The sequence below is a fragment of the Carassius gibelio genome, chromosome A3 (genome assembly GCF_023724105.1).
Source record: "Carassius gibelio isolate Cgi1373 ecotype wild population from Czech Republic chromosome A3, carGib1.2-hapl.c, whole genome shotgun sequence".
Taxonomy (NCBI): domain Eukaryota; kingdom Metazoa; phylum Chordata; class Actinopteri; order Cypriniformes; family Cyprinidae; genus Carassius; species Carassius gibelio.
The window spans coordinates 26,168,436-26,190,615 of record NC_068373.1 but is presented as its reverse complement, the minus strand read 5'-3'; the positions used below and the strand labels follow the sequence as shown (position 1 = coordinate 26,190,615).

General features: G+C 36.2%; 1 protein-coding gene across 1 annotated transcript in view; it reads left to right on the top strand.

The window, feature by feature from the left end:
* The first annotated feature begins 2,836 nt into the window (after positions 1–2,836).
* Positions 2,837–22,180, top strand: part of gcgra (glucagon receptor a) — a 47,232-nt gene continuing 27,888 nt past the window's right edge. The window contains exon 1 of the mRNA XM_052552838.1: positions 2,837–3,040. The gene's annotated coding sequence lies outside the window, so the exon portion shown is untranslated. The remainder of the gene's footprint in view (positions 3,041–22,180) is intronic.

The window sequence follows — 22,180 nt, the reverse complement described above, 5'->3', positions numbered from 1 at the left end:
GATGTTTGTGTTATTGGTCTGAAGGTCAAGCTTTAGCAGAGCATGAATGTTAACAAATAAAATGAAGTGAAATAATTGTAACAATAATTTCAATTACACCCAAAATGGCTGTTTTTCTGCAATCATTATTTTCAATCAATTCTAAAGCTCAAACGTTTTTTTTATTTGATAACATTGCATCTCTCTCAGTATTGTGTGGGTCAGTGGAAAAATGCTTGGATCAAATAAGAGAAAGAAAAAAGGATGTTCACGTCTACGAGAGAGAACATCGCAACTTTATAAAATCTGCTGCTGATGAGAACAGTGGCAAAAAAAAATTTGAATAACAATTTATTTATATATTGCAGACTCTATATTACATCCTGCATTTTCCCCCTTTTAAACAGGAAAAAAGCCTTCATAAAGTCCCACCATATACTTGAACATATGAAAAAAAAGAGTTTCTTTCAAATGAACATGCTTGGTAATTATTAATACTTCCCTATTAGTCACTCATCATGGGGTCAATAACCCATGACAGTGATGTTTATTTATGCTTGGTATTTGAGTGGCTCGCTCTGACAGATGCATCTGTGGGCACCTCTCTGTTACGTAGAGACGATTCCTGTGGTGTTACTGTAAACAGGGGATCACGATTCTGCATGTGAGTGGATTGAAGCAAAAGGACAGAGTAAGGGTTGAGTGGAGTCTGGGAGCTTTTTGAAGAGGCTGTTAGTCAGGTCAGTGGGGTTAAAGGAAGAACTGTTGAAGGGAAGTGTCCGGTCAAGTTCATTCTGTACAGTAATTCATACTGTAAAAGGATAGGTCAGCCAAATATATATATATATATATATATATATAGTGACGGGGTGAAGAAGCACATGACACGAGGATCAAGGTGAGTTCCCCAAAGGGTGGATTTTATGCTCGGTGCTCGGCCTTCTCTCTCTCTGTGTGCAGTGCTTTGTAAGTCCGTGTAAATCAAAAGCTGGCGGTCACACGCTGCTATCTGGAGGAATACAACAGAGATACATTAGTCTAGTCTTTGGGGACATCTCTCACCTCTGTTCGTTGGTGCAGCTTATAAAGCCAGGTCTTGATGGGCTGCAGGTGCGACCGCTCAGCCCGTAATGAACAGGTGCAGGTGTGCCTGCAAGAAAACATCCCCCACACCATTACACCACCACCAGCCTGCACAGTGGTAACAAGGCATGATGGATCCATGTTCTCATTCCGTTTACGCCAAATTCTGACTCTTATCATCTGAATGTCTCAACAGAAATCCAGACTCATCAGACCAGGCAACATTTTTTAAATGATTTTAGTTTTAGTTTTCTGTTATAACTAAAATAACCATATAAAGTTCAGTTCATATAAATGGAATTTTGAAATTTAAATCTTTTTAGAAATGCTGTCACTGTCACTTTTGATCCATTTTCTTGTCTTCACTAAATTAAAGTGTATATATATATACTTACAGACCCCAAATGTATTAATGTTTGTTATATGTATGCCCACGAAGTCTATTTGGTTATCTTGGAATTACAAGGTTCTATCCGACATTTTTGTCAATTTTATTATTCTCATTCTGTGACAACATATTTACATTATGTGATAGACTTTTAAAATATCGTGTACATTATGGTACATTTTATTTAAAAAAACAAAAAAAAACCTATAAGGTTTTATCTACAAAGTCAAATAATTTGAAGCTCAATATCTCAAAATACTCAGAATGCAGATAGAACACTATAATTCCAAGGGGACGTTTTATTATTCCAATACCATTGTATATTTTGAAATGAAATGTAGGGCTCCTGTTGTTTAGCTTTTGTGCAGAAAGAGCACACCCAACACTGTATTTAGCTTCAGTGTTCTTTTGTGCTACTTGAACAACCTTTGAAGAAACAATAATGCTAATTGGCTTTCAGCATTTCATTGAGACTACATTGTGTGTACATTGCAATTGCTCTGTGTGAGGTGTTGAGTGTAATGATGGAGCTCCCAGCAATTTTTCACAAAAAAAATATACAAATAAAATAACATTCACACAGCAGAGGGGAGCAGATTTCCACAGGCGTAGCACAGAATAGTGGATCTCAATCATGCTCACATGTTTCCACATCCTAATCTCTAAGATGAAATACATGATGTTTACATAATACACAAATAATACATGTGCCGTCACATTGTATATATGGTGAGTTACATCGAGTTACAGTATATATGGTGAGTTAAATGAGTTACATCATTGCCTGCATTGGTATAGTAGGCTACTATATATGGCGAGTTAAACGAGTTACATCATTGCCTGCATTTTCTTTTTTAACTGAGAGTGTTTTTGTACACTACAAGTCATTCACATTATCATATTTTAAAATAAAGACAAATCAGTTTCTTTAAATCCGCCTAAATGTCTAAGTGTGCAAATATTATATATATATATATATATATATATATATATATATATATATATATATATATATATATATATATATATATATATATATATATATATATATATATCTCATAATAATATCTCAGTAATTATAAAATTTGAGTCAAAAGTTGAAATACGTTTGCTTTATATAGATAGATAGATAGATAGATAGACCCCAATCTTCTCTATACAGCTTAAATTAAACGTATTAGTAGCTGAAGTAACATAAATAAACGTCACATTCAGTAAATTGAAGGTTAGTTTTACATAAAAGGTGTCAGTCTCACTCTATTGACCGTAATTAATGCGTTCATTAGATTAATTGTATAAAGCAGTCAACAGTGGTCACTAGCTGAGTGTTGACGTCAGGCTGATGATGCAGACACGCGCTCCGCGGCTTCACTTTGATCTCTTCAGTGTGTTCGTGATCTGGAGCTCACGCGTGTCACTCACCGCAGACCAGTCACAGCAGATTGATATTCTCCGAAGGATTCATCTGCATCAATCCATTCAGGATAGGATTACGTGTTAAATCCTGCGCAGGCTTCGGTTCTTTCCCTCTGAAGATGCCCGCTTGTGGATCACAGATTGGGGACTTTCGTGGAATTAGACGAGCTAAAGGTAAAAACACTTTTGATTTGTTTCTCAACACTGTGACCTTCGCGACAAGTTTTTGTTTATTTTTATTTTTTATTTTTATAGATTTGTGGTACTACACAATGTTTCTCTTTTTGGTGTTTAAGAGCAAAAATGAAAGTTGAATAGGAGCGACAGTTATTCTGAGGATCATAATAGATTATCCTTACGGATTTTTATTTTAAAATGAAACAGTTTATTTTGGTGGAGAAAATAAGTAACACCTAACGTTAAAGTAAATCTTTTGTTTGTGCATGTTACTCAGTCTTGCGAAAGAGAACTCTTGAAAACAGGTTGTGTGATTGCTTAACCTCAATCTTATCAGTGCAGGAGTTTGTGAGGGCAAAAACATCACTCCATGTAAACATCTAGCTGTTACAGAAAAAGCTATCAAATATTTACTGAAATCTTATTTTTGTATGCGTCTTATAGCCTACGCTTACGAAGACGAATAGTGGGTTAGCAAAATTGGAAAAAGAAAGTAATTACATTTTATTTACAGGATCAGTTTAAACTGTTGAAAACACTACAAGGTAGGCTAATAGTCTTTATAGCCTACCTTGTAGTGTTTTCAACCGTTTAAACTGATCCTGTCAGTATACTCGTGCCACAAACCGTCTGCTCTCTCTCTCTCTCTCTCTCTCTCTCTCTCCGCGCGCGCGTGGCGCGTAACTGACCCGACTCATTGACAAGCAAGTTGTTTACATTTTTTGTATGCACAAATTGAGTCAGATGACCATTTAATCGTATTTTAGTAACATTGTGAAATTGCAATAAGGATGTAGAAAGTTTCTCGCTGGCCTGTTCCTATATTTTAGAGGGAAAAGGTGAGAGATCGCTTTTAGTTAAAATGTATCGATATGTTTTAGCTGATCATTTACTCACATATTCTTGCTAATTGTTACCGTTATTCTTGCTGTTTGGAAAAGGTAGGTTGTCACTCGATCATCACAGAAGTTTTCACAGTTGTGTTTATACTTTGTTGTTTTGTTGGTGTCTGGTTTCTTCAGTCACTATATATACACAGTCAGGGGCGTAGCCATCTTTTCAGAAGTGAGGGGGACAGAAATTTTATACATACACATATATATATATATATATATATATAAACATTACAATAGAAAATTTCTGTAATCTATACCAGTCAACAGTTTTTGAACAGTAAGATTTTTAATGTTTTTAAAGAAGTTTCTTCTGTTCACCAAGCCTGCATTTATTTGATCCAAAGTACAGCAAAAGTTTTAAAAGTTTTTACTATTTAAAATAACTATTTTCTATTTGAAAATATTTTTAAATGTAATTTATTCCTGTGATCAAAGGTGAATGTTCAGCATCATTACTCCAGTCTTCAGTGAAATCAAATCATTCTAATATGCTGATTTGCTGATTGTCATTATTTAAAACATGAGTCAATTTTTTTTCAGCATTCTTTGATGAATAGAAGGATCCAAAGATCAGCATTTATGTGAAATAAAAAGGGACACGTCCCCCCCCCCCCCCAACCCCCGCGTAATCTACGCCCCTGTACACCGTACAGACCAAAAGTTTGGACGCACCTTCTCACTCAAAGAGTTTTCCTTAATTTTTTTGCCATTCTCTTGATGATCTTCAAGAGGTAGTCACCTGAAACGGTCTTATATAAAAGTAACAACATAAAATTAATAAGAAAATATATTAATAAACGTCTGCCACTTAATCTCGATTGATTATAAACTAGGACTCGACACTGGACTTGGATACAACACTGCATTTATGACTCAAAAAGCTTTCTGGAACTAAAGCCTCACAAAGGAAAAATGGCAGCATCCAGTTTGAGCTCTCCCCGGGCTTCATGCGCCAACCATGCAACTGCCATTGAGATGGCTCTCTCCAGGTGTCATAGACATTTTATTTTTTTATTTAAATCAGCTTAATTGAGCACATAACCAGCCAAGCTGCCAACACTGGTTGCTTCTATGCCAGAGATGTGTATCTGGACATAACATCTGCTTTGTCCAGGTACCTAAAAAAACTCTGAATTATCTATGAAGAGTGAACACGTTTACTATTTTTTGTACTGAAAACATAAATCCATTCATTCATAAATCCACAAATCTTAATGCTTGAGGGGATCGTAAGTGGCCATCAACCATCTGATGCATTCAAACATGTACAGGTTCTTCTGTTGGCTACAGTATCACATATTACAGGACAAGATAGTATTTCATAATGAGCAACTAAGTACTAGAGAAAAGTTCTTTCATGGTATAAACCTCAAGGCATGCTATACTTGAATAATTTTCAGTAATTTACGTCTTATTTCAATTCAGATGCTGGGATAGTGACAGTATGTGACCCAATAGTTTTGTGTTGTTTCACTCTTTTTTTCCCCTTCCATTGAAATCCAGACCTTCACACGATGCCTTAGGTGCACAGGCCTGGTCTGTCATGGATTTTGCTTGTTATAGACCTTCAAGACAATTTACATCTTGCATTTGCATCACTTTTTGTCAGCTGAACATGAAGGCTGAGTCTTTTAATGATAGCAACGTGTGTAACTGGGGCCTTACTGTTGTATGGGCATACATTTCTCCACATGCCCTTATGGCATCATCCTTTTTCATGAGCAAAGAAGCCATTTTTATTTTCTTGACTTTGCCTAATTTAGAGAACAATTATGTTTGGGTCTTGTCTTGTGCTTTTATCAGCCTGTTTTTACAATCTTAAGAAGCGACTTAACAGTCAGTGCATGGATGTGAACAAGAATAATTTATATAAAATATTTGTTCTACCCAGTCTGAAGGAATGGATGCAAACTATTACAAACACTACTTGAGGGAACTATAAGAATAGTTCAAGCTTTAATCAATATTTGTGCCCTTTATTCCTGGAGTGTAGATGCTTTGGGCTGAAATATCATATTGTGAGGGGGGAAGCATCACATTAAGACTGTAATGTGTGTGTGTGTGTGTGTGTTTGTGTGTGTGATTTTAGCACATTGATGTTTATTGTTGTTTTTCACCCTTCTGAATGCAGGTTTCTCATTGCTACCAATCTGTACCTAATATCTAGGATATTGTTAGCACAGCAGTTTACTCAGCTTATTGTGCTCCTGTATTAAAAATGGAATAAGTTCTCCCATTTAAGGCAGCACAGAGGATGTTTTTAAAAATATATTTTCCTGTCTGCTGAATCATGGGACCAAATCAGGCGACAGAGCAAAGGGTACGAGGGAAAGACTGTATTCTCTGTACCAGGCATTCTGTCCAGACACTGCTCATTTTTTCATTACAGTATGTCAAACAGAAAGACCATTTGAGGCAAAGGAAAATGTCATAGTTGCATTCACTATGGTTTGTTAATATTGCATCCAATTCCGTTTTGTTTCTCAAATCTGATCTTTTGGAAAGACTGTAGAAAATAAAATCGTATCAGTTTGTTCAGACAGTGTAGTCAGTGTCTGTTTTATGCTGTGTAACACATCAGGACAATACCAAGAAACCAGTGTCAGTGTGGAAAGAGAACAGAAAAGTCCATCACAACATCTTGCCATGCTGCTGAAGTGACTGTAATCATCTACTACTTTTCTGATCGGACCTTTGGCCTGAAACTCATTCTCCACTCCAATTTCAATACGATTCCAGTTCATATTCTAGTTTGGATTTGTTTGTAAAAATATATATCTTTTTTTTTTTTCTTAGTTAGACCAAATGGATATGTGAATATGAGTCAGATATGACACATACAGACACACAAAACAATTGAAACATTGTTTCCCTTTTTTTTTTCTAAACAAAAGATAATAAAAATAAGACACTGTGACACATAACACACATGACTCAGTACTTAAAGGCAGGGAAGGTGATTTGGTTCAAAAAAATTTTTTGTTATGGTGGTTGAAAGCTCTTCACATCCCGACAGCAAGCAATAAGTTACTAAATGTATTTATATTGTCAGTGGAAGGTGTAGCACCAAAAAATGCTCGTCCAATCATATCTCCTGGTCCAAGGACTACAATAGGCTGTCCTACCTGCCCGTCAAATTATGCTTTTATCTCCACGCAGACATGATACATCATCAGCGTGTTTACTCTATTACAGACCGAGCGAGAACAGAAGGCATTATTATTGTAGTATTATGCATGCACTTTGTACTGTAAAGTTTTCTCACCGGTGAATGAAACATGAGGTCATTTGACAGCATTGAAGTCAATCCTCCACCAGTGCTGTCGCTCATAGCCTCTGGTCTGGCTGTGTGCGTTCATGTGTTTAAGAGGAGACATGGCTTTGGAAAGTGATTATGCAGGGAAGGTGGGATCCTGCTTGGCTCTCTGAAATAACCAAACCTAGTCTCACATTAAAAATGTACATGTGGCGAGATTTCTCCAAGATGATATGATGGTGTTTGCACATTTTACAATACTTTAAAAGCTGAGTGCAGGTTCAGTTGTCCAAAACTGATAAAATGTGAATCTGGCGATGTTTTATGTTAGCTGTTGTGCGTATTGCAGTATTCCGGAAATGAAATGTGGTGATGATACTAAAGGTGAGATAAAAAAGTAATTTGCTGAAGTAACCTTGGAATTTTAGCTTGCTCTTTTTTTCTTGACTCATGTTTTTAGGCCAGCGAGTAGTGCTGTGCAGGTAAACCTCACTCCTTGTTAGTGCGTCCGCCTCCCATGCAGGAGACCCGGGTTCGAGCCCCGCTCGGAGCGAGTGCGAGGAGTGTCAGAGGACCTGGGAGAGAGGGGTTACACAAGCACCTGAGTGATCTGTATTGCAAGTGTAATGCTGTACCAGGTGATCTACTGAGCAAGTTTACTATGTCACAAAATCAGTGCGTATGGTTGTTTATGTGGTGCCAACATTATAATGTATTAGTTTACAAATAATGTACTAATATTAAAAAATAATAATAATTACTGTATGAGGTCATAACATGGTATTGTACAAGAAATTATATAATAGTTTTTGATAAATCTACTGATCTAATAATCTGCCCTAGTTATCATGATTTTTTTTTTTTTGTCTGGTCAAGTACTCATTGCAGCATTTTTTGGCCAAGAACCAATCAAGACTCAGTCATTTGACTGACACTTGACTAAAAGGCAGAAAATACAAAAAGGCTGGAATGCGAGTAAGCTTCTGTTTGTACCTTTGTATAGTGCTGATGATTTCACAAGCATAATTTAGAAAAAGCGCTCCGTTACAGTCACCTGGCTCATGGAGGTTGCGTAAAGCCAGCCACCCAGTCAATTTAGAGCTTGCTGCTTCAAAAAGGTGCTTACCATTTTTGCTTGCAGTGAATTTGTGGACTTGAGACGGTTGATACTAACCAGGGTTGACCGAAAGTTGTTAAACCCGTTCAGTCACTCAGTTGGAATTAGTTGTAACATGACTTTGCGTGAGGTTGTTAGAAACACCTGTCCAATGAGTTGGGGTTACGAAGGGGTCCAAGAGTTCACCAAGAGATTCATTGCATGGTGAGTGATCACACGTGCTGCAATACACAAACCCTACGATAATTGGAGGCTCATGTATCCCAGCACTCATGTGTACTGTATGTGCACTTACAGGTGTTCAACAAGTACAAACAGTGCCTGATAGCCGTAGGAAACAATAAGCCTTCACTTACTGGATTAGCATTGACTTCTCTGTTTTTAACCAGCTCAAATTTTATTGCCAATCATTCCCGCTTTCCTTCTCGTGGTGTGTTAAACGAATCAGCTCCGAGTTTATTAAATCTGTCCAAGTACAACGTTCTCGAACACACATGCTCTTTATCTCACTGTGAAATCACATTACCGCTGTCATTTGTCCTGTGGAGGGACAGACCCTCATGACGTTAGCACAATCTGCCTCTGTCATCTGTAGCTAAATCAGTCTTAACCAGGAGTGACGCGACAAGTGTCCAGCTACAAGTCATTTGTCTCTCCAAATGGAAACTGAATATGCAGTGACACACACTTACAGCTAAAAATAATATGTTATAAGGTTATGTGGAACTGGATGTTTAATGTACAAATAATAGTAATAATATTATTAATATATTGCTCCACTTATCTAAATTTGTATGTTGTCTTATACAGATATTCAACCTCGGTAGACGTGCAGATTAAAAAGGTATTAATGTATGGATAAATCTGAAAATATATTAATATTTTTGTGACTGTTTCACATAGAGATGGAGACTGACTCATTCTGTATGTGATGGTGTGTTTATCACAATAGTGCAAAGCAACTAAAATCATATTATCATAAAACAAGGATGTATTGTAAATTATCCAAATATTTTTCATGGTTAGAAACAAATACTGCATCTCTGGTTTATACAGTAAAAGGCATTAAAGTTAACTCACAATTGCTTTCATCAGAGTTGTGCATAAAGGTTTGAGTCTGATCCAGATCTCTTAATCTAATTTCCTACAAATTAAAGTAAAGAAAAGCCCCTAAGGTGGCAACACAGCTCCAGATGTTTGCCCAAATATCACTAATCATCATTTGCATCAATTTCAATAGATTGTCCTCATCTCTTTCATGCAGCAGCCTCTCATCTCTGTGAAAATGAGTTGCATGTTAACTGAGTCTTCAAGGTAAATTAACTGTGTCATTGTAATAATAATATAAAAAAGACAGAAAGACAGAAAATGTCCTGGTACCAAAATAAATCACAAGTAGCTACCATTCATGGTTGTCATTTACTGTTATCAGTGACAGGAAGCAACTGCAAACTTGCTATACACTGCAGAAGATTTAGTAAACAATGAGCAAATTTGGTGCACCCTGTTGATATACATCCACTGACATACCACTGCAATTTTGATTTATTAAAATAAAAAGTATACAGATGGATTAGAGCTCATTACTCAATGTTATTAATGTCAACAATTAAGTGTTATTTTGGTATCATTGATAGATTGGACATTTAGTCAGTTTGCTGTAGTAATAATAATAATAATAATAATAATAATAATAATAATAATTTTAAAACAATAATTTATTGTTCCTGAAACCATGATCCGCACTCATCTTTTAGCATTTTATTTGACATTAATCATCAGCAGGACAAAACACAAATGTTTCAGCTCAAGGCCTTCTTCAGTGAGTTGAACAAAAGTGATTTTCAAAATGTAATTTCTATTCAATTTATTAACCTTATCTAATGCATTATTTAACCAACTTTCTGCATACCATTTAGATATTCATCAAATTCAGATGTAATACTAAAATTACGTTAATGAACACAGTTGAACTAAAAGAAAAGAATAATTAAAACAACTAAAAAAACTTCTTAAATTCACAATTAAAAAAAAAACTTAAACAATTAAACTTTAATCACAAAGATATTTGAGACATTATATGGTACAAAAGATGACCCTTTGCTCAATACTGTTATTTGTTCAGTGGACTGCTTTGATTTTAGTCAAGAGACTGTATCGTTAGAACAATGGACAATTATTTAAATGCTGTGTACTTTTCCATTTTATTGAAATAGGAATGTAATATGGCTGACATTGATATTCTTATCACTGGGAAAAACATTAATTGTGTCTATCATGAAGCTAAACCAGTTTAAGGATCCTTTTCATGCTAACACAAATGGGCATGATTGAACAAATTCTCTGGATATAATGGCTCATATTGTCCATGTTCAGAAAGCTCAAAGAGAAAATGACACAGTCGTACAGCAACACATTTAGTAGACTCTACAGTAGGACAGAAGTGGTGTGCTGGAGAATGTTTCTCTCTCATCTGTCCTCAGCACACATGTTATATGTCATCATTAACGCTGACATTTTTCCAACACATTTCATTTGTAAAGAGATTGCTGTTGTATCTATAAATGCATGCCTTCTGATATAACCGAGGAGGAGAGCTTCTGATGTAATCACAGAGAGAAACTTTCCAGTCATTATAACAAAACAAACCCTGACAGTGCATCAGAGATGTGAGAGACACTCACAGTCCTGCTTTTGTACTGAATAACAGTATGACTGTGATTCAGTCACAGTTAAACACAAACATGCTGGGATCCAGCACAAACTGACCTCAACCTCGTTTATATATAATAATACTTTTATACATATAAGATTATAAACACAGAACTGGCCTTTAAAAAAATATAGATAAATAAAATCACTGTATCACTTTCACATCCATTGAACAAAGAGTTAATATATATATTAAATCTTTGTTCAATGGATGTGAAAGTGATACAGTTCCCACCTTGTCTTAAAGGCTCATATACCAACATCAGCCTTTTTCAAAGAACATGGAATAACATAATTAATATTCATGACCCAAGCTTTTCCTGACACGGTTTGTGAGCACCGGCACAGAAGACACTTTTCTGCAAAGTCTGTGCACTCGGTCACCATTTTGCAATGCCTCTGGGCAGCTATTTGCGGCATCCAAGACCAAAGCCTATCTGTTCTAATGGGGAAATGGTGAAATATCAAAAGCTACCTAAATTCAGATTTATGTAATCTATTTTAAATCCGCAACAAAATCTGACATGAATTGTGCTGTAAATGTTGCTTGTCCTCCTCAAATAGCATTACAAAGCAATTTCAAGTTCGTAATAGAAGCTGATGTAAGGAAAGGAAAGGATGCAACGTGATAAAGAAAATGCATTTATACATTATTTTTTATAAAAATGAATGTTAAACGCTGAATTCTTAAACTTTCATAACAAAGCTCTCAGCCTGATTTCACCGTTTACAGGTAAACAATCAGATGTAACATTTACAAGTACAAAAACAGACTATTTGTATGATATATAATTACATATTTACAGTAAATGCATTTATAAATTCTTTTTCTGCAATTACCACTGCACATCTGTAAAGTTGCTCATTTGTAAGTAATTACATTTCAGATGCTGTTAAAACATTGTAATTATTGTATGAATTAGAAGATATTTTGAGTAATGTTGGTAACCAAAACCATTTAAGGTCCAATTGAATTCCATAGTATGGTCAAAAAATACAATGCATGTCAACACAACACAATTCAAATGGACCCAACACTGTTTGGTTACTAACATTTTTCAAAATATCTTCTTTATTGTTCCACGGAAGAAAGAAACTCATACAGGTAAATTTCATTATTTAATTTTTGGCTAAAACATTACATTAAACATGATTCCATTTCATTTCCTTTTTAAAATTAGAAATGTTTAAAACATTCATCCGAATTAACTGAAAGTGTTGGAACCGTGCTGTTGTAGTGAATTCATGTACTCTGATAGACTTTGCTATGGCCCTTTTTCCGAAATGTCCAAATTCTTGATAAATTGTATGCAATTGTTATTTTTCTTTGGAATAATTGAACCCAGTATTCATTAACAGCTTTATGAATAAGAATCATCTCTTCTGTGGCTCAAATTAATTACCTGTGCCTTCAGTTGTGAGAACCCATCAATACACCGGGGCTCTTGCACAAACTGAAGTGTCTCTGTCACTGCGAGTGGCATTTGTTCAGTTGAATTGGACTATGAGTGGCACTCTGCGAGAGGTAGAAAAACATCACAGTGACTTGCGTCATCAGAGTGGGCTCCTGATGTCCGTGTGTTTAGTGTGGCCTGGTTTTGTGCAAACAAACAGGAAGAGCTGACCTCGATCTGTGGCCTATGTGCTGTCGGTTGAACCTTGACCTACTGGACACTAACACACTCTTTATGTGAAGAGACGTCTTCTGGCCCCTGCTTGGTTCATCTTAAGAGTTTAAAACGTGCCATAGAACCGCACACTGAATCCATAAATGTTTTAAAAGGTGACAAGTTATTTCTATAAAGTGGGGCAGTTCCAACTTTGCAGAACAGTTTGGTGCTTCTGACGCAGTCTTTTAGTGATTTTTCATATTTAAAGAATTTGCCACTGGATAGCTGGCCAATCAGCGTATACCTCGCTTTTCAGAACAATGAGCTTTGAAAAAATATGTTTCATAAAGGTGGGGTATAGAGGAGCAGCAATCATGTAAATTTTGTGGAAAATAATGTGTTTTTGTTCCTTAAACTACATAAACACATTGCTTTACACCAAATACACAAAATAATGACGTTTTAGCAATTCGAGTTTATTTGTGTAGCGCTTTTTACGATACAAATCATTACAAAGCAACTTTACAGAAAATAAAGTTTCTATAATATTTAGTAGTAGCTTATAAGTGCTGACTGTTAGTTTGTGTGCATATGACAGGATTTTTCAGAAAAATGTATACAAGTCGCAGTCAACCGGACGTTGAACATTATTAACAGCAATTATTATATGATGCAGTCATACTTGTAGCAATGTTTGTTAGTTCTGTATGCTGTTTCAGGGTTAGCATCTTCTGAGGTCCTCTGAGGGTCAGCATCATCTCTTCTCAGGTGTTCTGGATCCAGACTGGAGCTTGTGTAAATCTCCGAACTCCGAACATTATCAGGAAAGCTATTCCAGAGTATTGGGAAATTGGGCAAAATTGGCGTTTTTTGGCCTTTGGGAGCATGATGGATTGTAACGTGGTAGAAGACTAGTTAGGTACGCAGGAGCTAAACCATTTAGGGCCTTATAGGTAAGTAATGATTTTGTAACTGATACTGAAACTTAATAGGTAGCCAGTGCAGAGACTGTAAAATTGGAGTAATATGATCATATTTTCTTGACCTGGTAAGGACTCTAGCTGTTGCATTTTGGACTACCTGTAGCTTGTTTATTGAAGATGCATGACAACAACCTAGAGGTGCATTACAATAGTCTAGAGGTCATAAATGCATGAACTAGCTTTTCTGCATCAGGAACAGGTAGCTCGTAGCTTGGCAATGTTTCTAAGATGGAAGAATGCAGTTTTTGGAACATGGGAAATATGATTTTCAAAAGATATGTTGCTGTCCACGGAGCCCCGCACATGACAAGCAAGAAAAAATAAATAAATTGTGCGCACAATTTACTAATTTGTTCCCTCAATTTACTAAAATGTGCATATGATTACTATTGCGTTCCCTCGATTTACTAATGCGTGTGCTCGATTTGCTAAATCATGCGCATGTTTTAGCATATCGAGGGAACGAATTAGTAAATCGTGTGTGCAATTAAAAAATCAAGTGAACGTAATAGTAAATCGAGGGAACGCAATGGTAATCATGTGCACGTTTTAGTACATTTGGGAATGAATTAGTAAATCGTGCACACGATTTAGCATTATATTTTTTCCTGTGTGTCATGTGCGGGGCTCCGTAGCTGTCTAACATAACACCCAGATTTTTGACTGTAAAGGAAGTAACTGATTGCAGTAGCCTGCCGAATCTTGCACAAAGTACATGTGTCCTATGCCTTTTTATATTGTTAGATATATTTTATTATTTGCATTTAGCATAATATTGCTTTTCCTTTCTCTCTATGACCCTTTTTGAAAAGACCTCAGTTTCTGAGTCACAGCCCATTGAGATCCACTAGGTTAAAGTAGGATAAAAGTCTTTTACCTTTATTAAAGGAAAATTCCATTCTGAATTGCTTATAGCATTAGTTTGTGCGGAGGAGAAATAAATTATATGGTAGCCAGGAAGATAACATTGCTTTTCGTATGTACATCTGCATGGCTGGCTTTTTGACTTGATAAATCCATTATTTATGTTCTGGGGCGCTTGCATGCCAGCATCTAAAAACTTCATTGGAGAGATATGGAACAGAGTCACCCTAAACTATGCTTCTCTCCAAAACATTTGGGAACAAATGAGACCTTCTGCATTGCCCAAAATAACAATGGATGTTCAAGAGCCTCCAGGCAATTCGATGTGGTTTACTTGATGTGGTGTGAGAACATCTGGGAGGGCATATGGGAGCATGTCTCTGAAAAAGTGGAAGTGTGATTTTCATTTTTGGGTGAACTAACCCTTTAACTACTGAAGTTAATGTATTAATTATAATTACATATATGGGTAAAACTCGTTGAAACATACCTAGGTTATATTTCACCCTAAGATGAAAAAGTTTATGTAATTTCATAGATATTATGTTTTGCATAATGAAAATAATGTATATTGCTTTGCATCTTGGCCAATTTAAATTTTGGCCAACATAAAAGCTTTTCTACTGGCTAGATAGAAAATCGCTGCACAGGGAACTGAGTTTCCTTAAAGGGACTTTGTTCATCCTCAACACAGTCAGAGTCTGGGCAAGTCACTCGGTATTTGATGAAGACCAGTATCATCAGACACTGGAAGAAGGGATTACTATGGTATTTTGTTTAAAACAAGCACTGTTTAAAAAAATGACGTGTCATCTGACACAAACACAGGCTGCTGGCAGCTCAGCAGGGGTGGATTTACCCAATAAATGAGGTAAGGGGCCACTTAGAGCCCAGAGGAATCAGGGGGCCCCATCTGATATTAGCGAAACATTTGGCAAACGCTCCAGTATGTATTTGTATTCTGGAGAGCATCAAATGTTCACTAACTGCTCAAATCGCAAAGTTTTAGTCAAGTGCTGAGTTCTCTGGCTCGTGAATCCTCTCTTTGTAACAATGTGTAGATGGAATTTATTCATTGTACTGTTTTAAACATTGTTAACAATAACAATTACAATACTTTTTAACAATAGCATCACATTTACAGCTTCTTATGTATGGGATTTCTAACACAGTCAGTAGCTCACATGATACAGCGTTGCATCTATAAGGTGAAGCACTCCAGTACAAATCCTGTGAAGCTACAGTGTGTACAGAAGCTACTGTACGAATGCATTTTTATATCGCTTTTGCATCCATTGACACTATCGGGTAGGTTAAGGGTTGGGATTGGTGTAGGGGTTATACACCAAACCCAGTTTTAGCAACACTGCCCCAGACGTTTGAATTCTGAACCACCACAATACATGCTTGAAGCAACATAATATGAAATTTCACCACAAGCAAACTAGAGAGTATGTCATTTTAGATGCTGCTTATTATTGGAGAGAAGCCTCTGCCAGATGCAGGGAAACAAAGTTCAGATCTCAAACGTAATATATCATTTTTTTTTTAATTGTCTGAGTAAAACTGTATCTGGGCTTGACAGCCAGTGACAGCCTGGTGACACAAGAGGCATCAGCCTGCATTACTTCTAGCTTCCTGGCCAGTAATGCTGGCTGAAGGTGTTGAAGGCACTTGAGAAATCAAAGAATATTCTTCTCCGTGCACTGCCAGCTTTGAGCAGGTGTGTACTGACCCCCTGCAGCATGATCAGGTTATCAACCCTCACCTGGGGCAAACTGCAGAGAAGTCAGCAATTAGCAGCCTGAAAATATCAGATGTGTCACAACCTGGTCTTATATATATATTTCCCTGATATTCTACCCAGTAAATGCTAGAAAGCGAATGTGACTCTTTTTTCTCATTGTGCATGCAGTGTCCTGAAATTGCCTCTTACTCTGTGCATTCCTGGAGTGATTAGAATGATCTGATAGCACTTTAGTACTGTGATAATCTCACCACATTCTGCATTGTGGTTTCTGTGTGAAATTTAAAACTGATGTGTGTCTTTTTTTTTTTATTGTTAAAATGCTAAAATATTACATTTTGGTAGAGTGTAAATCATACATTCAAAGGTTGATTTCTCTGAAGGTATGAGCGCTGACTGGCACTATCAAAAAATGTGTTTGTTTGCTTGAACTTCAGACTCAGCCAATAGTGTGAATTTGAGGCAGGACCACCTGTTTGTTCAACCTGTTTGAACAATCATTTTTCACCTTTACTTTTTCTTATGCAATTGGAATTTTGCAGCAAATTACACATATTAACAGGTTTACATTTGTGCTGCACTGTAATCATTTAAAATATATAAATCACTTGATTACACAAATTATAATCAAAATTATGTATCATGATTAGTGTGATTTGACTTTTTTTTTTGTATGCACGCTTTCACATAAGCACAAATCAAAAGAATGTCAACGATTTTTTTTATGATGTTGTTTTTTTACCTCATAGTTTCCTGCATTCTTACGTCATTAACACTCCCAATATAATGAAAACTGGTAAACAATTAGTAAACTTTTCTCCAAAGCTAAAACTTCATAAAAAATGTATAATAATAATAATAATAATAATAATAATAATCCCAAATGTGTGGGGGTTTTTTGTTTTGTTTTTTTGTAAAACAACAAAGACGCCTTTGTATTGTCAGACAGAGGGTTGCATAAGTGCTTTAATTTACCTCAATTGCAAACAAAATAGTATATATCCATTGATCACAGGCTTAATTGCAGCAAACAGTGCAAATTGTGTTCCTACAGTTGAAGGAACACAGACCAGCTTTATTACACATTAATCCGAGCAGAATAACACAGTAGAGATCACATACATGTTTTTCGAAGTTTTCAGATCATCGGCACATTTCAGCAGCAAAAATATACCTGTGTGCATATTAAGTAAAACACTGCGCAGAAAATGTATCAGTTTAAGAGAAAAGCTTTATTTGGGAGATTTATTACCTTGACCTGAAACCATGAAAGTTTGTGGAAGCAGTACAGCAATTATGCAGTGATGATGTTGGCTGTAGACCAAACGGTAAGTGCACATTTTCCCTATACAAAAGCATGAGGGTGTAAAAGTGGATTAGCAAGTAGATGAGTTTTTGGTGATGACATTTAACATCCCTGATGACCTCGGTAGTCCTATTTAGCCACTGTTAGCATCTGTCTTTTTCAATCCAAGTGAACTTTCAAATAATCACAGGGATTTTACTGATGTATTTTATGCTTTAGAATAAAACCTGAAAATATTTTGAGCTTGTGCAAACCACCGTTTATTTCAAACATTTAACCATAAAACCCTCCAAAAAACCCATTGACTTCAGGACAATGGAACCAGATTTGCTAAAATGCATTTACAGGATTTGGACTTCAAAAATACATTATCCCTGCAGCACTCTATGCAAAATAATGGAAATGTGGATAGAATAGTTGGCCAATTAATTGAAGACAATTATGCTTGAATAAAAAAAAGCTCTAAAAAGTTCTAAACAGGTCTCATATTAATCTTCTGCATTATTAATTCACCAAAGCAGTCAGGCGCTTCAAAAGAGAGAGACGTCAGTAAATGAAAAGCATGAATTAGCACAAGAAAGATTTGTTCCCTTAAAAGAATTGTTCAAAAACACTTACATTCACAATCAAAACAGCATCATAAAGTGGCTCTGATACAGCACAACATTTACACCTAAAGTCTAAAACCTAAACTTTCCCAAATTACAACTACAACACCTTGCATGCAGTGGTGCAGTATTTCCCTCATGTAAAGCATATCAAATTTTTCCTGCTGTTATGAGGAAAAGAGCAAATGAGGTAAGATTAATTCGGAGTTCCACTTTATCCTCATAAGCCCTAGACCTTTGAAATGTACACACTATCTCAGCGGCCCCTGGTTCACCTTTAACACTGCAGCCGATCTGCTCTTTTAAGACCGTAAGCTTGTGCAATATGTTTTGGTAGCTACTCTCTAACCCCAGAGGTCTATGAGGTTCCATTTGTGCCAAAATTATGTTGACATGCTGTCTGTCTATGCTACGTGTCGTCTCAACTTACTCCTGTCATCTGTCCTTGTCGTTTGACTGTGTCGTCTTGAGTGTCAATGCTGCATGTGTCATGACTATGTGTTTTTTCATTCTGTCGTTACTATGCGTCGTTTCCCTCTGTCATTACCATGTGTCATCTTCCATGTCAATGCTATGAGTCGTTGCTGTGCGTCGTTTCCCTCTGTCGTTACTATGTATGACACGGTGTACATTTTAGGACATCTTCAAACCTCAGTCATTAAATGAAAAGGCGTCATGCCTTCGACTAAAAGGCGTCAGTCATCAGACAAAACGCATCGCCCCTTGGACTGAAAAGCTTCAGGTCTCAGGAAAACCGACGACAGGTGTCAGGTCTCTAACAATTAGGCATCAGACGAAACGGACTCAGGTGGAATATCTTTTTTTTTGTGGCTTGCTGGAAAAGAAGCACCCCATCTTCTCTTATTTTCTGTCACTAGAAGCATAGTAAATTTCACAACATGCATGATGACCGAGTGACCTGACGGAAGTTCTTGTTGATCAGAGATGCAGGTGTAAACAGGTGCGTTCCTTCTGTATATTCAACAATCCCAGAGCCAGCAGTCATTTGATGTTTTTTGTGATGAGTAATCAGCAGGTGAAGTATAACTCCTTCTGTTTAGTGAAGAATTGAGAGCGCCTGGCAGCCTGAGATGAGCTCAAAAGGTCAAAAGAGCCATCGGGGCTGTTTTCATTACCAGATCGACTTCTGGAGGCCTTTCTGGCACTCTGTCCAGGGCACGACTGAATTAAAGACACTAAATCCAAGGAGACCAGGGGGGAATGTTTTGTGGGCCTTGAAACAAAAATTTTTGCACATCATAGCTTATTCCTCTCAGCTGTACTGCCATCCTATTTCCATTATCCACATTTTTGCTTCTTTCTGTCGTCTCTTAAGCTCACCAATGCTGCATTTAGTTGAAAATACAATAAAAACAGTAATTTTGTGATATATTATTATAATTTAAAATAACTGTTTTCTGTTAGAATATATTTTAATATGTATTTTATTCCTGTTTTTTTTTTGTTTTGTTTTTTTTTGTTTTTTTGCAGCCAATACTCCAAAACGTATTATTATAATCAGTTGTGCTGCTACATATTTTTGTTAAAACCATAAAAAATGTTGGGGTGAACAAGTTTTTGTTTCAAGGGCACATTAAATTAATCAAAAGTTTATAAGATTATATTTAAAATAAATGCTTTCCTTTTTTTCTTTTTTTTTCGAAATTTCTATTCTATTTAAAAAGTATTATGGTTTCTATAAAAAAATTAAGTAGTAAAAATTCAAAACCATTAATGTCTATTGGAAAATTATTCATGGCTAATCTTTTAGTTTTTTTGAAGTGAATGTTACAGAATGAATTTGGCCTGTGGCTGGAATGTCAGCACTTGAGCGTGTGGCTGACTTTAGAGCTCTGTTGGAAATGTATGCATGCTTAACATAGTTAGATCTTTTGTAATGTGATCACAGTTGTGATCAGAGAGTAAAGTGAATCATTACTTGCTCAATAACCTGAGATAATGCAACTAACGCAATGATACACCCCAGAATTACAATGCAGTCATTGCAATGTCATTGTAATGTAGTCAATGCAGCTTCCTTTTATTCCAAACCCATACTCTCTTAAAAATAAATGTGCTTCATGTTCCAATAGAAGAACCTTTTTGTCTAAATGGTTCCATAAAGCACCTTTAACATCTGTAGCACCTTTCTGTTTCACAAAAGGTTCTTTGTGGTGAAAGAAGGTTCTTCAGATTATAAAAAGGTAAGAAAGAGGTGGTTCCTTTGACTGAATGTTTTTTGTGGAACCAAAAATGGTTATTCTATGGCATCACTTGAAGAACCTTTTGAAGCACCTTTATTTTTAAGAGTGTATGACCTTATTTTTTTATTTTTTTTACTTTTTACATGGAACAGAAAGGCTGCTCATTCCCAAGTAATGAACACTTATAGTGATACATTTTACCCCACTCTTGAAAAGCACCAGACAAACTATGCAGGTCAGGTGGGAATTTTATAAGATCAGATTTGACAAATCGTAAAAGGATTCATCCGAAGTGATAAAAACCAAAAAGTCTCTCTGAGGTAGAAAAGTTGTCTTGAATTTCAATACAGTATTTCTGTGAAGATGACTTCGTATGCTACCCTTTCCTTTGGCTCAGGAAAAATCTTCCTGGCATTTGACAGGGGATCTGTAACCTTTAAGAATATACAGCCCAGCTTGCTCTCAGTGTTTTTAGTTTTTGGGGGGTGTTTTTTGTAAGGGAGCTTCTGAACCCCTCAGTATCTTATTATCATGTCACATTATATAGGGGATAGCTCAACCAAAAAAAAAAAACTTTTCTTTTTCAAAACTCCTGCATTCTGATCCATTCTGTTTATGATCGACTGTTTTTAAATGTGTCCTTCTACAGCAGTCTTTGGTCCCCAAATGATTGGTCCCCCTTGCTCTCCTTTAATGCATATTTTATGCATCCATATTTTACTTCATTGTGCACATAAATCACCAGGCTAATGAGGCTAATGGCAGCTCTGTTAAATATTGATGGCTTGGGCTAAACAGAGCCGAACCAGAACCTTTGTGTGTTTACCTGTAGGTAATGCAGTTACATCAAAAAGAAATATTGAATAATCAATGTTCTTTTTATCATATAGCATTCAATCAAGACATTAGCAAGTGCATTACACATTATCAGCACTATAAATAAATCAAGAGAACGAATTAGTAAATTGTGTGCACGATTTAGCAAATCGGGGGAACAAAAAAGTAATTATGTGCACGTTTTAGGACATTGAGGGAGCGAATTAGTAAATCATGCGAACAAGTTATTATTTTTACTTGAATTTAATGCACGGGGCTCAATAGCATAGATCTGTGAATGTGATTTTTTTTTTTTTTTTTTTTTTCTTTCAGGCACAACCTTTGCACATCACAACTGAAATCCTCTTACTGTTGCAAATGATTAATGAGACACTATTGTTGTGTTAGCTGAAGGGTAGCACATTGCAGAGGTGAATGTCAGCCATTCAGCTGTCTTGGTCACCATCCAGTCACTCTTAATCACTACAGTAAGGGTGTCTAAAATTGTCTCAGCTGTATCTGTACTCTGGGTGGTTTGGGGGATCTCCTATGGTTAATTAAAGAAATAGTTCAGCCGTTCGACAAAATGGTGGAAAAGTAGCTATTATTCAGTTTGCATAATGTGTGTACACAGTTTGTAAACTACATAAATATTGATCACTCATCAACACAGGAAAGCAGTTTCATGGGGTTTTTAATGGTGTTTCTTCTGCCCTCTAAAACCCACATTCATGTCATGCCTTCAGACTGTATTCAGACAATGCATGTTGTCAGTGAGTTGACAGGGCTGTCGAAGTGGATAACAGTGCTGGTTTTACTATTTTAGGATATGCATGAATGATGCCTTATAGGTAGGTGTTCTGAGGTTAAGGCCAACAAACCAATAACAATAATCCTCCAGTTTGTTCGTTTCACCGTAAAAAACACACGTTTGTTTTTTGTCATGTGAGAACTGAGAGAAAATTGTAATTTTTTGATTGTTTTTTTTTTTTTTGTTAGTTCATCAATATATATATAC